Source organism: Xyrauchen texanus, chromosome 30 (genome assembly GCF_025860055.1).
Source record: "Xyrauchen texanus isolate HMW12.3.18 chromosome 30, RBS_HiC_50CHRs, whole genome shotgun sequence".
Classification (NCBI taxonomy): Eukaryota; Metazoa; Chordata; class Actinopteri; order Cypriniformes; family Catostomidae; genus Xyrauchen; species Xyrauchen texanus.
This window is the reverse complement of record NC_068305.1, coordinates 41,319,440-41,336,550: the sequence shown is the minus strand read 5'-3', so window position 1 is coordinate 41,336,550 and position 17,111 is coordinate 41,319,440. Positions and strand designations below refer to the sequence as shown.

At 42.4% G+C, this 17,111-nt stretch overlaps 1 long non-coding RNA gene across 1 annotated transcript in view; it reads left to right on the top strand.

Moving 5' to 3' along the window:
* The window catches only part of LOC127623651 (uncharacterized), a 119,100-nt gene extending 105,968 nt beyond the window's left edge, over window positions 1-13,132 (top strand). Inside the window, exons 3-4 of the long non-coding RNA XR_007968082.1 lie at window positions 12,518-12,763; window positions 13,010-13,132. This is a non-coding gene — a long non-coding RNA (uncharacterized LOC127623651). The remainder of the gene's footprint in view (window positions 1-12,517; window positions 12,764-13,009) is intronic.
* The last annotated feature ends 3,979 nt before the right edge of the window (window positions 13,133-17,111 follow it).

Below are 17,111 nucleotides of genomic sequence, written 5' to 3'. Positions count from 1 at the left end.
CCTCCAGTGTGCTGTCTGTCTACACTGGTCTCAGAACAGTTATAGGAGAGCTATAGGATGCTCCCTTGCTCCCTATTTAGTGCATGACTTAACCTCCAGTGTGCTGTCTGTCTACACTGGTCTCAGAACAGTTATAGGAGAGCTATAGGATGCTCCCTTGCTCCCTATTTAGTGCATGACTTAACCTCCAGTGTGCTGTCTGTCTACACTGGTCTCAGAACAGTTATAGGAGAGCTATAGGATGCTCCCTTGCTCCCTATTTAGTGCATGACTTAACCTCCAGTGTGCTGTCTGTCTACACTGGTCTCAGAACAGTTATAGAGAGATATAGGATGCTCCCTTGCTCCCTATTTAGTGCATGACTTAACCTCCAGTGTGCCGTCTGTCTGCACTGGTCTCAGAACAGTTATAGGAGAGTTATAGGATGCTCCCTTGCTCCCTATTTAGTGCATGACTTAACCTCCAGTGTGTTGTCTGTCTGCACTGGTCTCAGAACAGTTATAGAGAGATATAGGATGCTCCCTTGCTCCCTATTTAGTGCATGACTTAACCTCCAGTGTGCTGTCTGTCTGCACTGGTCTCAGAACAGTTACAGGAGAGCTATAGGATGCGCCCTTGCTCCCTATTTAGTCCATGACTTAACCTCCAGTGTGCTGTCTGTCTGCACTGATCTCAAAACAGTTATAGAGAGCTATAGGATGCTCCCTTGCTCCCTATTTAGTGCATGACTTAACCTCCAGTGTGTTGTCTGTCTGCACTGGTCTCAGAACAGTTATAGGAGAGCTATAGGATGCTCCCTTGCTCCCTATTTAGTGCATGACTTAACCTCCAGTGTGCTGTCTGTCTACACTGGTCTCAGAACAGTTATAGGAGAGCTATAGGATGCTCCCTTGCTCCCTATTTAGTGCATGACTTAACCTCCAGTGTGTTGTCTGTCTGCACTGGTCTCAGAACAGTTATAGAGAGATATAGGATGCTCCCTTGCTCCCTATTTAGTGCATGACTTAACCTCCAGTGTGCCGTCTGTCTGCACTGGTCTCAGAACAGTTATAGGAGAGTTATAGGATGCTCCCTTGCTCCCTATTTAGTGCATGACTTAACCTCCAGTGTGCTGTCTGTCTACACTGGTCTCAGAACAGTTATAGAGAGCTATAGGATGCTCCCTTGCTCCCTATTTAGTGCATGACTTAACCTCCAGTGTGCTGTCTGTCTGCACTGGTCTCAGAACAGTTATAGGAGAGTTATAGGATGCTCCCTTGCTCCCTATTTAGTGCATGACTTAACCTCCAGTGTGCTGTCTGTCTGCACTGGTCTCAGAACAGTTATAGAGAGCTATATGATGCTCCCTTGCTCCCTATTTAGCATGGCACCGTGCCTTGCACCAACATGGAGGTAAAAACAGGAGCTGATATTAAAAATAGCTTTACATATTTAACACAGATCTAGTAATCTGCTTAAATTATCGTAAACATCCCATTAAACTATTACCTTGCATACATAATGTAAAATGAATAACTTAATATGTAATGATATAAACTCCACTTACAATGTGTGCTTAAAGAAGGATTGTCCTTTGTTTATTTTCTGCAGTGCATTTCATGTAATGCTGCCAATCAAGAACGATATGCCGTGTATGTATCACGTTGCATGTTTAACATGACCTCATCATGTTGCATGTATCAAGTTGCATGTTTAACATGACCTCATCATGTTGCATGTATCACGTTTCATGTTTAATATGACCTCATCGTGTTGCATGTTTAACATGACCTCATCATGTTGCATGTTTAACATGACCTCATCGTGTTTCATGTTTAACATGACCTCATCATGTTGCATGTTTAACATGACCTCATCAAGTTGCATGTTTAACATGACCTCATCATGTTGCATGTTTAACATGACCTCATCATGTTGCATGTATCACGTTGCATGTTTAACATGACCTCATCATGTTGCATGTTTAACATGACCTCATCATGTTGCATGTATCACGTTGCATGTTTAATATGACCTCATCGTGTTGCATGTTTAACATGACCTCATCATGTTGCATGTATCACGTTGCATGTTTAACATGACCTCATCATGTTGCATGTTTAACATGATCTCATCATGTTGCATGTATCATGTTGCATGTTTAACATGACCTCATCATGTTGCATGTATCACATTGCATGTTTAACATGACCTCATCATGTTGCATGTTTAACATGACCTCATCATGTTGCATGTATCACGTTGCATGTTTAACATGACCTCATCATGTTGCATGTATCACGTTGCATGTTTAACATGACCTCATCATGTTGAATGTTTAACATGACCTCATCATGTTGCATGTATCACGTTGCATGTTTAATATGAACTCATCGTGTTGCATGTTTAACATGACCTCATCATGTTGCATGTATCACGTTGCATGTTTAACATGACCTCATCATGTTGCATGTTTAACATGATCTCATCATGTTGCATGTATCACGTTGCATGTTTAATATGACCTCATCGTGTTGCATGTTTAACATGACCTCATCATGTTGCATGTATCACGTTGCATGTTTAACATGACCTCATCATGTTGCATGTTTAACATGATCTCATCGTGTTGCATGTATCATGTTGCATGTTTAACATGACCTCATCATGTTGCATGTATCACATTGCATGTTTAACATGACCTCATCATGTTGCATGTTTAACATGACCTCATCATGTTGCATGTATCACGTTGCATGTTTAACATGACCTCATCATGTTGCATGTATCACGTTGCATGTTTAACATGACCTCATCATGTTGAATGTTTAACATGACCTCATCATGTTGCATGTATCACGTTGCATGTTTAATATGAACTCATCGTGTTGCATGTTTAACATGACCTCATCATGTTGCATGTATCACGTTGCATGTTTAACATGACCTCATCATGTTGCATGTTTAACATGATCTCATCATGTTGCATGTATCACGTTGCATGTTTAATATGACCTCATCATGTTGCATGTTTAACATGACCTCATCATGTTGCATGTATCACGTTGCATGTTTAATATGACCTCATCATGTTGCATGTTTAACATGACCTCATCATGTTGCATGTTTAACATGACCTCATCATGTTGCATGTATCACGTTGCATGTTTAACATGACCTCATCATGTTGCATGTTTAACATGACCTCATCATGTTGCATGTTTAACATGACCTCATCGTGTTGCATGTTTAACATGACCTCATCATGTTGCATGTTTAACATGACCTCATCATGTTGCATGTTTAACATGACCTCATCATGTTGCATGTTTAACATGACCTCATCATGTTGCATGTATCACGTTGCATGTTTAACATGACCTCATCATGTTGCATGTTTAACATGACCTCATCATGTTGCATGTATCACGTTGCATGTTTAATATGACCTCATCGTGTTGCATGTTTAACATGACCTCATCATGTTGCATGTATCACGTTGCATGTTTAACATGACCTCATCATGTTGCATGTTTAACATGATCTCATCATGTTGCATGTATCATGTTGCATGTTTAACATGACCTCATCATGTTGCATGTATCACATTGCATGTTTAACATGACCTCATCATGTTGCATGTTTAACATGACCTCATCATGTTGCATGTATCACGTTGCATGTTTAACATGACCTCATCATGTTGCATGTATCACGTTGCATGTTTAACATGACCTCATCATGTTGAATGTTTAACATGACCTCATCATGTTGCATGTATCACGTTGCATGTTTAATATGAACTCATCGTGTTGCATGTTTAACATGACCTCATCATGTTGCATGTATCACGTTGCATGTTTAACATGACCTCATCATGTTGCATGTTTAACATGATCTCATCATGTTGCATGTATCACGTTGCATGTTTAATATGACCTCATCGTGTTGCATGTTTAACATGACCTCATCATGTTGCATGTATCACGTTGCATGTTTAACATGACCTCATCATGTTGCATGTTTAACATGATCTCATCGTGTTGCATGTATCATGTTGCATGTTTAACATGACCTCATCATGTTGCATGTATCACATTGCATGTTTAACATGACCTCATCATGTTGCATGTTTAACATGACCTCATCATGTTGCATGTATCACGTTGCATGTTTAACATGACCTCATCATGTTGCATGTATCACGTTGCATGTTTAACATGACCTCATCATGTTGAATGTTTAACATGACCTCATCATGTTGCATGTATCACGTTGCATGTTTAATATGAACTCATCGTGTTGCATGTTTAACATGACCTCATCATGTTGCATGTATCACGTTGCATGTTTAACATGACCTCATCATGTTGCATGTTTAACATGATCTCATCATGTTGCATGTATCACGTTGCATGTTTAATATGACCTCATCGTGTTGCATTTTTAACATGACCTCATCATGTTGCATGTATCACGTTGCATGTTTAATATGACCTCATCATGTTGCATGTTTAACATGACCTCATCATGTTGCATGTTTAACATGATCTCATCATGTTGCATGTATCACGTTGCATGTTTAATATGACCTCATCGTGTTGCATTTTTAACATGACCTCATCATGTTGCATGTATCACGTTGCATGTTTAATATGACCTCATCGTGTTGCATGTTTAACATGACCTCATCATGTTGCATGTATCACGTTGCATGTTTAATATGACCTCATCATGTTGCATGTTTAACATGACCTCATCATGTTGCATGTTTAACATGACCTTATCACGTTGCATGTATCACGTTGCATGTTTAATATGACCTCATCATGTTGCATGTATCACGTTGCATGTTTAATATGACCTCATCGTGTTGCATTTTTAACATGACCTCATCATGTTGCATGTTTAACATGACCTCATCACGTTGCATGTATCACGTTGCATGTTTAACATGACCTCATCATGTTGCATGTATCACGTTGCATGTTTAATATGACCTCATCGTGTTGCATTTTTAACATGACCTCATCATGTTGCATGTTTAACATGACCTCATCATGTTGCATGTATCACGTTGCATGTTTAATATGACCTCATCATTGTTGCATGTTTAACATGACCTCATCATGTTGCATGTTTAACATGACCTCATCATGTTGCATGTTTAACATGATCTCATCATGTTGCATGTATCACGTTGCATGTTTAATATGACCTCATCGTGTTGCATTTTTAACATGACCTCATCATGTTGCATGTATCACGTTGTATGTTTAATATGACCTCATCGTGTTGCATTTTTAACATGACCTCATCATGTTGCATGTATCACGTTGCATGTTTAATATGAACTCATCGTGTTGCATTTTTAACATGACCTCATCACGTTGCATGTTTAACATGACCTCATCATTATACAGTATATTCAGTATGTATTGTGCACAGTATTAACATTGCCAACGTTACAAATCATGGTTGCTATAACATCCAGATCATTCATCAAATATGTCTTGAAGTTGAGCACATTGCATGTCACTTTTCTACAGTTTGCTTTAGTCATCCGGATATTCCATGCATACAGATATTTAGCATACTCTCCACAGTATACATACTGCAAAGATAGTATAGTATAGTATAGTATAGTATAGTATAGTATAGTAGTAGAGTAATGTGCCATCAGTCTCTCAGTGGTGATGTCACTCCTATAGGAGTAGATCTCAGTAAACTCTTTGTGTTCTGGCTCAGATAAGGTTATGACACTATAGATGTCTGATGAAACGCCGTTCTGAATCCTGCACAGTCTGCTCAGTTTTATCTCACACTCCGCTATAAAGAGCAAAACGTATTAATTGGGATATTTTTATTCTCTGTGGGGTAAAACTGGCCATCTGCTTCAGGGAACATGTTTTCTCTGGAACTACAGAAAGGGAAAAATATAACCTGAGAGATAAACCGGCACACACGAGAGAAGAGTCATCTTTCTTTGGCTTTGTTCAGATTGAAATACTAGCGTACTGCATACTAAAGCATTAGGGTATAAGAAGTTATGCTATTATAAAAGTAGTGACTGATGAAAGGCGCGCTTAGACAAGAGAGCAGATCATACGTATATGCACCAGTGCTGGGGAGAAACTAAGCAAATGTCCCTTTTCTTTTAATGAGTTGCGGTGTAACGCAACTATCCTTCTTTCATGTGACGCATCAGGATGATAATTCCACTTTAATGAGACTGCTCGTTCAGATAGTTAATGAGCCAAATTTTCGGCACATAGATATGGATACTGGAGCATTTTGTCGCTTAAAAAGGGAACAGTAGGCATCCTGACGTCAACAGGACGTCTCCATTTCAGCCAAAATTTGGGATATCTTGGCTGAGACGAGACAGTTGGTAACCTGTCACTGTTTGCAACACAGTGTGTTTTCTTCTTGTATTGGATGTGTTTAGTGTAAATACTTCAGTATAGCTTCTAAGGCTACGTCCACATAATCTGGATAAATGCCCTCCGTCCTCATTGCCATTCTCAAATGTTCTCTAAAAGATGCTCGTCCATTCTGAAATGTGTGAAAACGATTAAATCTCCTTCTGCGCATGCAGAAAATTGATTCCCCATGTACGATCTGAAATGTAATTGTTGGATTTTAGGAGCGAACGCACTTAACTGCATAGAGAGCTATAGGATGCGCCCTTGCTCCCTATTTAGTGCATGACTTAACCTCCAGTGTGCTGTCTGTCTGCACTGGTCTCAGAACAGTTACAGGAGAGCTATAGGATGCGCCCTTGCTCCCTATTTAGTGCATGACTTAACCTCCAGTGTGCTGTCTGTCTGCACTGATCTCAAAACAGTTATAGAGAGCTATAGGATGCTCCCTTGCTCCCTATTTAGTGCATGACTTAACCTCCAGTGTGTTGTCTGTCTGCACTGGTCTCAGAACAGTTATAGGAGAGCTATAGGATGCTCCCTTGCTCCCTATTTAGTGCATGACTTAACCTCCAGTGTGCTGTCAGTCTGCACTGGTCTCAGAACAGTTATAGAGAGCTATAGGATGCTCCCTTGCTCCCTATTTAGTGCATGACTTAACCTCCAGTGTGCTGTCTGTCTACACTGGTCTCAGAACAGTTATAGGAGAGCTATAGGATGCTCCCTTGCTCCCTATTTAGTGCATGACTTAACCTCCAGTGTGCTGTCTGTCTACACTGGTCTCAGAACAGTTATAGGAGAGCTATAGGATGCTCCCTTGCTCCCTATTTAGTGCATGACTTAACCTCCAGTGTGCTGTCTGTCTACACTGGTCTCAGAACAGTTATAGGAGAGCTATAGGATGCTCCCTTGCTCCCTATTTAGTGCATGACTTAACCTCCAGTGTGCTGTCTGTCTACACTGGTCTCAGAACAGTTATAGAGAGCTATAGGATGCTCCCTTGCTCCCTATTTAGTGCATGACTTAACCTCCAGTGTGCTGTCTGTCTGCACTGGTCTCAGAACAGTTATAGGAGAGTTATAGGATGCTCCCTTGCTCCCTATTTAGTGCATGACTTAACCTCCAGTGTGCTGTCTGTCTGCACTGGTCTCAGAACAGTTATAGAGAGCTATAGGATGCTCCCTTGCTCCCTATTTAGTGCATGACTTAACCTCCAGTGTGCTGTCTGTCTGCACTGGTCTCAGAACAGTTACAGGAGAGCTATAGGATGCTCCCTTGCTCCCTATTTAGTCCATGACTTAACCTCCAGTGTGCTGTCTGTCTGCACTGATCTCAGAACAGTTATAGAGAGCTATAGGATGCTCCCTTGCTCCCTATTTAGTGCATGACTTAACCTCCAGTGTGTTGTCTGTCTGCACTGGTCTCAGAACAGTTATAGGAGAGCTATAGGATGCTCCCTTGCTCCCTATTTAGTGCATGACTTAACCTCCAGTGTGCTGTCTGTCTGCACTGGTCTCAGAACAGTTATAGGAGAGCTATAGGATGCTCCCTTGCTCCCTATTTAGTGCATGACTTAACCTCCAGTGTGTTGTCTGTCTGCACTGGTCTCAGAACAGTTATAGAGAGCTATAGGATGCTCCCTTGCTCCCTATTTAGTGCATGACTTAACCTCCAGTGTGCTGTCTGTCTGCACTGGTCTCAGAACAGTTATAGGAGAGTTATAGGATGCTCCCTTGCTCCCTATTTAGTGCATGACTTAACCTCCAGTGTGCTGTCTGTCTACACTGGTCTCAGAACAGTTATAGGAGAGCTATAGGATGCTCCCTTGCTCCCTATTTAGTGCATGACTTAACCTCCAGTGTGCTGTCTGTCTACACTGGTCTCAGAACAGTTATAGGAGAGCTATAGGATGCTCCCTTGCTCCCTATTTAGTGCATGACTTAACCTCCAGTGTGCTGTCTGTCTACACTGGTCTCAGAACAGTTATAGGAGAGCTATAGGATGCTCCCTTGCTCCCTATTTAGTGCATGACTTAACCTCCAGTGTGCTGTCTGTCTACACTGGTCTCAGAACAGTTATAGAGAGCTATAGGATGCTCCCTTGCTCCCTATTTAGTGCATGACTTAACCTCCAGTGTGCCGTCTGTCTGCACTGGTCTCAGAACAGTTATAGGAGAGTTATAGGATGCTCCTTGCTCCCTATTTAGTGCATGACTTAACCTCCAGTGTGTTGTCTGTCTGCACTGGTCTCAGAACAGTTATAGAGAGATATAGGATGCTCCCTTGCTCCCTATTTAGTGCATGACTTAACCTCCAGTGTGCTGTCTGTCTGCACTGGTCTCAGAACAGTTACAGGAGAGCTATAGGATGCTCCCTTGCTCCCTATTTAGTCCATGACTTAACCTCCAGTGTGCTGTCTGTCTGCACTGATCTCAAAACAGTTATAGAGAGCTATAGGATGCTCCCTTGCTCCCTATTTAGTGCATGACTTAACCTCCAGTGTGTTGTCTGTCTGCACTGGTCTCAGAACAGTTATAGGAGAGCTATAGGATGCTCCCTTGCTCCCTATTTAGTGCATGACTTAACCTCCAGTGTGCTGTCTGTCTACACTGGTCTCAGAACAGTTATAGGAGAGCTATAGGATGCTCCCTTGCTCCCTATTTAGTGCATGACTTAACCTCCAGTGTGTTGTCTGTCTGCACTGGTCTCAGAACAGTTATAGAGAGATATAGGATGCTCCCTTGCTCCCTATTTAGTGCATGACTTAACCTCCAGTGTGCCGTCTGTCTGCACTGGTCTCAGAACAGTTATAGGAGAGTTATAGGATGCTCCCTTGCTCCCTATTTAGTGCATGACTTAACCTCCAGTGTGCTGTCTGTCTACACTGGTCTCAGAACAGTTATAGAGAGATATAGGATGCTCCCTTGCTCCCTATTTAGTGCATGACTTAACCTCCAGTGTGCCGTCTGTCTGCACTGGTCTCAGAACAGTTATAGGAGAGTTATAGGATGCTCCCTTGCTCCCTATTTAGTGCATGACTTAACCTCCAGTGTGCCGTCTGTCTGCACTGGTCTCAGAACAGTTATAGAGAGCTATATGATGCTCCCTTGCTCCCTATTTAGCATGGCACCGTGCCTTGCACCAACATGGAGGTAAAAACAGGAGCTGATATTAAAAATAGCTTTACATATTTAACACAGATCTAGTAATCTGCTTAAATTATCGTAAACATCCCATTAAACTATTACCTTGCATACATAATGTAAAATGAATAACTTAATATGTAATGATATAAACTCCACTTACAATGTGTGCTTAAAGAAGGATTGTCCTTTGTTTATTTTCTGCAGTGCATTTCATGTAATGCTGCCAATCAAGAACGATATGCCGATAAATATCTCTCGTTTGTGTGTTCCTCGTCTGTAGATTATTCATTCAGATGCTGATGAACACATGAGCATTGTTGAAAGCAGCTTTGTAGAAATGAACGGAGCCGTGTTGTCATGAAACTCACCTGTGACCCACGTCCCCCCCGGCTGCGATGCCCTTGGGCTAACCAGACACTTCTCTGACAAGCACTCTGACTCTCTTATACTGTGATGTTATTACTTTAAGGGCCGATACCTCATTTACATTGCAATAATTCTCCCTCTTTTCTTCCTAACGATGTTGTGCAGGTTCTGTTATTTTGCAGCTCGCCCGCCCAATCCACCAGGACGACTTTTCACTTTAAATACCTGCTGAGTGGAAATGTGAATCTATAAAATGAATCTGCAGACTCAGTCGTGTCATCAAAGTCGTGATATCGCGTATTCTTCCCCTCAGACAACAGGAAGTCATTTCAAAGCTCATGCATCACACGGTCGCTTAGACGAGATTATTCATCAGTATCTGTTTAAGGACACACTGGCATTAATGTACATTTACACGCCGAGGAGATTCATGTGCCTTGATTTATCAGCGGGACCCACCAGTCTGTAGATTCTGAGACAAAAGGTAACACATGGTTTAATAACTTATAATCTCTTAAAGGGACAGTACACCCAAAAATGAAAATTCTCTCATCATTTACTCACCCTCATGCCATCCCAGATGTGTGTCTTTCTTTCTTCTGCAGAACACAAATCCAGGTTAAGCAGAATATCTCAGCTCTGTGGGTCCATATAATGCAAGTGAATGGTAACCAGAACTCAGAAGTTCCAAAAAGCCCATAAAAGCAGCATAAAAGTAGTCTATAAGAATCCATGTCATCAGAAGTGATATGATAGGTGTGAGAAACAATTACATACTGTATTAAAGTCTTTTATCACTATAAATCTCCACTTTCACTTTCACTTTCAAATTCGTCTTTTGTTAATAATAAGTGCTCTGTATAATACATTGGTACTCAGAAGGTTGCTGGTTCGATCCCCACAGTCACCACCATTGTGTCCTTGAGTAAGACACTTAACTCCAGGTTGAACCGGGGAGATTGTCCCTCGTCTTTTGTTTTTGGTGATTTGAATTATTCGTGCATATCGCCACCTACTGGGCAGGGAGGAGAATTTATAGTCAAAAATGACTTAAATATTGATCTGTTTCTCACACACACCTATCATATCACTTCAGAAGACATGGATTAAACCACTGGAGTCTTATTGATTGCTTTTATGCTGCCTTTATGGGCTTTTTGGAGCTTCTAAGCAACATTCTCTTATATTGTATGGACCTATAGAGCCATCAAAAAATATTTTGTGTTCTGCAGAAAAAAGAAAGTCAAACACATCTGGGATGGCATGAGGGTGAGTAAATGATGAGGAAATTTTCATTTTTGTGTGTACTGTCTCTTTAACAGTTCTGGGGGGGTTTTTTTGGCAAAAAAGTGCACAACAGATTTACGTCATGTTTTTTGTTGTTAAAATAACCAAATCTATCGTGTGTTTACCTCATTGGAATGCATGCGTCACTATGGCAACAGGGATTTGCTTTCCCCTAGGAATGGGCGGGGCCTCCTTGCCGACTGTCCCTATAGAGAAGAGGAAAGGGAAAAAGTGGGCGGTCACTTAAGCATAAAATTCGTTCTGACAGGCTTCAGCTTTTTTTGGTTTAGTGAGGACAGACTAATTGCTTGTCGCTGGAAACTTCTTGTGTCGAGAATCAAACTTTGTGCTCACAACAACAATAAAAATGCAGAGAAAGTATCTGGTGCTAATTAAAGCAAACAGATCACGAAACCCAAATGCCCTCCTGATAGTTGAAGCAGACTTGTAAAAAAAAAACACGTTTAGCGTTCTGTCTCTCAACTCAAAGATCCGCAGACCAGCAGCTTGTGTTTATATTCTACAACATCATGCGCTGAATGTATCTCAGCGAGTATTGACGCTGACTATCACACCTGGAGTTGCTAGTTTGAATCCAGGGCGTGCTGAGTGACTCCAGTCAGGTCTCCTTAGCAACCAAATTGTGCCGGTTGCTAGGGAGGGTAGTCACATGGGGTAACCTCCTCGTGGTTGCTATAATGTGGTTCTCGCTCTCGGTGGGGCGTGTGGTGAGTTGTGTGTGGATGCCGCGGAGAATAGCGTGAAGCCTCCACACGCGCTACGTCTCCACGGTAACGTGCTCAACAAGTCACGTGATAAGATGCGCGGATTGACGGTCTCAGACGCGGAGGCAACTGAGATTCGTCCTCTGCCACCCGGATTGAGTCGCTACGCCACCACGAGGACTCGGAGCGCTTTGGGAATTGGGTGTTCCACATTAAAAAATCTTTCTTTTGAATTATTAGTAAATAGCCGTTCTGTGCCTTCGTCAATATAGAGTCATGACAATTCGTAATAATAAAAACGAAATTGAGAAATCGTAAAATATTGTACGACTTGACTCAAATATGTGCTCTCAAAAATGTACGCATTTCAATTTCTATAAAAAAAAATCCATCAAATTTGGAATATTTTAAGTTTGATTTATTTAATGTAGTTAAAATTTTTTTTTTTTTTATATCCGGACATTGACATCATCGTCAAACGTGGAGTGGTGGTGGCGTAGTGCTCTAAAGCACGTAACTGGTAATCAGAAGGTTGCTGGTTAGATCCCCACAGTCACCACCATTGTGTCCTTGAGTAAGACACTTAACTCCAGGTTGCTCCGGGGGGATTGTCCCTGTAATAAGTGCTCTGTATAATACATTGGTACTCAGAAGGTTGCTGGTTTGATCCCCACAGTCACCACCATTGTGTCCTTGAGTAAGACACTTAACTCCAGGTTGCTCCGGGGGGATTGTCCCTGTAATAAGTGCTCTGTATAATACATTGGTACTCAGAAGGTTGCTGGTTTGATCCCCACAGTCACCACCATTGTGTCCTTGAGTAAGACACTTAACTCCAGGTTGCTCCGGGGATTGTCCCTGTAATAAGTGCTCTGTATAATACATTGGTACTCAGAAGGTTGCTGGTTTGATCCCCACAGTCACCACCATTGTGTCCTTGAGTAAGACACTTAACTCCAGGTTGCTCCGGGGGGGATTGTCCCTGTAATAAGTGCACATAACTGGTAATCTGGTAATCAGAAGGTTGCTGGTTAGATCCCCACAGTCACCACCATTGTGTCCTTGAGTAAGACACTTAACTCCAGGTTGCTCCGGGGGGATTGTCCCTGTAATAAGTGCTCTGTATAATACATTGGTACTCAGAAGGTTGCTGGTTCGATCCCCACAGTCACCACCATTGTGTCCTTGAGTAAGACACTTAACTCCAGGTTGCTCCGGGGGGGATTGTCCCTGTAATAAGTGCACATAACTGGTAATCTGGTAATCAGAAGGTTGCTGGTTCGATCCCCACAGTCACCACCATTGTGTCCTTGAGTAAGACACTTAACTCCAGGTTGCTCCGGGGGGATTGTCCCTGTAATAAGTGCTCTGTAAGTCACTTTGGATAAAAGCGTCTGCCAAATGCAGAAATGTAAACAAACTAAATAATTAACTATAATAAAATACAGGCATCCTACCTGTAATTGGCTTCGCGTGTCCTGATGTTTCCTGTCGTCCGGGTGACGGTTATATTTAGGATAACTAGTCGTACCGTTGTTTGTTGGTTCATTTGTTCAAGCTTGATTTCTTGCGGTTTCTCTCTGGTATTGTATTACGGATTTTCGTGAGACCGTCTTGGCCTTCGTTAACTCTGCAGTCTATTGGATATAATTAATTTAGAGTTTGAGCTACTCTTGAGTTCAAGCCACGCTCATATAAAACCATTAAGCACCAGTATAAACCTCATGCACTCGTTTGATGTGTATGCAACGCTGCACCTCTGACCCTCATTTCCCGCTCTAAGAGTCCCAGTCATGCCTCCCCCCTCGTGACAAAGCTCCTAACCCAAACATGAACCCCCCACCCCCCCGCCCGACACAAACAGACACCCCAGTGGTTAAATGCCAACTGACAATGACATACAAACAAGCAGAAAATATTTCGAAATGTAAAAAACCCTCCAAAAAGTTTGCAACACACACATTCAAAACAAGAAGTCTCCCTCCGATGCCCCTCCCCGAGAGCCTTCCAAAAAGGCTGAATAGCTGCCCCCATTTCCAGTTGAACAAATCTATGTTGCCCAGCTTTCTATGTGCCAACTCCTCAAATCCCGCCACCCTGCCCGTCTCCACCTCCACTCACGAAACGAGCACACTCCAGCTGATTTCCATCCCATGAGGATGACCTGTCAGCCTACCAAAACACCGGCCAGGACTCAAATCTTCATGCATTTATCCCCCGTATTAATGAAATACAGAGTCTGGGGCACAATGACATTTCAGTGCCCGATACACACACACACACAAAACTATGAACCGTCTTAACAAAGGATCTAAACACACCCCCCAAATAAACATGGGTTGCATCTCCATCTTCTGATTGGCAGTGCCAGCAGGTGGGTGTGTCTTTAAGACCAAGCCTAGACAATCTAGAGGGGGTCCAACAGAATCTGTGTCAAATCTTAAATTGCATAAGGAGAACCTTTGCATCTCTAGATACAGACTTAGAATCCGAGCACACACACCCCCGTCCACTCTTTCTCCCATAACCTCTTGATAAAAGTTCAAGCTCCATCCCCCAGACTCTGAATTAGCAGGGAGTAATACACTGATGCCTCATGACCTTTTCCAAAAGCAGTAATCACCCCTCCCAGAGCTATAGGGGTGTGGCCAAAAACAATACACGGGCTGTGGCTTAACTTCTAAGGGGCGTTTGATAGAAAGGCTTTGCAATGGCGAAATAGGGGCAATAACTTCCTGTTCAATACAAAAGCAGGGTGGGGCTGATCCTCGTAAATGAGGCGACAGGTGTGTGCAACAAAACTGCATTTCCCATCATTACATGCGGCGGCACGAGAATGATTTACATTTATGCATTTTGCAGATGCGGATCAGAGGCAGTCCTCCAGCCCCTGGTGGACAGAACGCCCCGCCGCATTCTCGGGGAACAGAAGGGGTCTCCCCCGCCCCTGGCAGTGGTTCTCCCGCTCCAGGCGGTTGGCAGCGAGCCCCTCCCCGCTCGCTGTCGGCGGTCTCATACCCCGCTGATTTTCAGCGGCTGGTAATAATAATAATAATAATAACTTTATTTTGTATAGCGCTTTTAAAAGTTAATTCTCAGAGCGCTTTACATAGCAAAATTAAAAAAAATAAAAAATAAATAAAAAATAAAAAAAAATAAAGAATTAAAAAAAAAAAATATATATATATATAAAAAACACATAAAAAGGCATGATCACACAATACAAAATATTTCACACAGGATTACAAACCTAAAAACAAATTATAAATAAATATCAAGACAGATTAAGACCATAAGATACATCTCATTGACAACCACCAATATTACCTTTACCCAAATGCTTCCGTAAAATAATGAGTTTTAAGTGATGTTTTAAAACTTTTCAAAGATGGTGCAGATCTGATTTCGGAAGGCAAGGAGTTCCATAACTTTGGGGCGACTGAGGAGAATGCCCTATCACCCATTGTTTTTAGCTCGTTACGGAACTTGCAAAAGACCGGCATCAGCAGAGCGAAGATTACGTGTTGGGATATAGGGCTTTAAAAGCTCGGCGATATATTGAGGGGCGAGTCCATTCAATGCCTTATGCGTCAACATCAGAATCTTAAAATCAACACGAAATTTAACAGGTAACCAATGCAAGATCTCTAAAATGGGTTTTATATGATCTCTTTGTCTTGTCCTAGTCAGAATACGTCGCGGCAGAGTTTTGTACCAACTGAAGTTTATTCAGAATTGATTTTGATGCTCCTGCTAACAAGGCATTGCAATAATCAATTCTAGAAAAAACCAGAGTATTAATTAATTTTTCAGATACAGGAAAGGACAGCATGGGCCGTAATCTGGATATATTTCTGAGATGAAAAAAAGAAACTCTAACAGTATTACATACGTGAAGATCGAATGTTAAATTAGAATAAAAAATTACTCCCAAATTTTTTAATTTTGATTGAAACTGGATTACAGAGCCGTCCACTTGTAACGCTACAGGTTGCACTCTGCGTAACTGGTAGGTGACTCCTCCGCCCCTGTCTGACGGAACGCCCCACCGCGTTCTCGGGGAACAGAAGGGGTCTCCTCCGCCCCTGGCAGCGGCCCTGACCGCTCCAGGCGGTCGGTTAGGAGCCCCTTCTCCCCTCGCGGTCGGCGGCCATCGTCCTCTTTCTGGCGGCTGGGCTCCTCGTCCCTCGGCAGATAGCCGCGGCTGCTCCGTTGGGGTGGACGGTAGTGGCGAGAACTCTACTACGGCGTATCCCTCCTCCTTCCCGGGTTTCCGGCACCAGTGTAAAGGGATCAATGGAAAGGAGGCGGCGAGAACCGGCATGACGATATAAATAATAGTTTGATGAGAAACTAAAAACAAGGACACAAACACACACATGACGGACATGTCCGTTAACGATCTCTCTCTCCTGCACAATCCTCCCCAGTCGGCCTTTATCCCTCTCGGAGGCTTGATTAGCCTGATACGGGACCGGGTGTGTATGATCACGACCCTCCCTCCGCCCTCCGCCCTGCCACACGCATCAATTACACGCCTAATGCACGGCTCCGAGCGTACATTCGTTCCAACTAATATCACTTGAACGCACATCAAATCTAGGGAATATCATTTGTGACACACAGGAAGTGACATCATCTGGACATCACTATTCTGTAGCATAGCGGCTGAATAATCTCACTCAGTTCATCTGTTTCATTCATTTGCTGTAGAACAACTAAAATGACTTCTTTATTTCAGAGTTTCAAGCCTTATGTTGACAGCAGGCCACGCTTGAAGAAAAATGATTTGATGAATGACTAAACCTCGACCTTTAAGAGTGCCGTATGTTTAGTGGTCCACTATTCCGACAGTGATTAACTGCTGGTTGTCATATGAAGCCAAGACTGTTGTTATCTGTGTAATTGGAGACGGGTTCAGTTTCTCACAGGTAACAGCATTGACATTTCGGCAGGAGTGTGAAGTTTACAGCGCCTGTTAATGACAGCGTGATTGTGCTTTGCGTGCTGACAGGTTAAACAGAACATACCGCGCTGATGTCTCTGTTAATACGAGCGAACGGACAAGAAAAGACGATTGCAGTCAATTAAATATGAAATGTCACTGACAGACTGTTGTTCTGTGTCACAGTTACGTCTCCTATCAGCTCTGGTTTCATTTAGACGATGCGTTCCTAATATTAAACC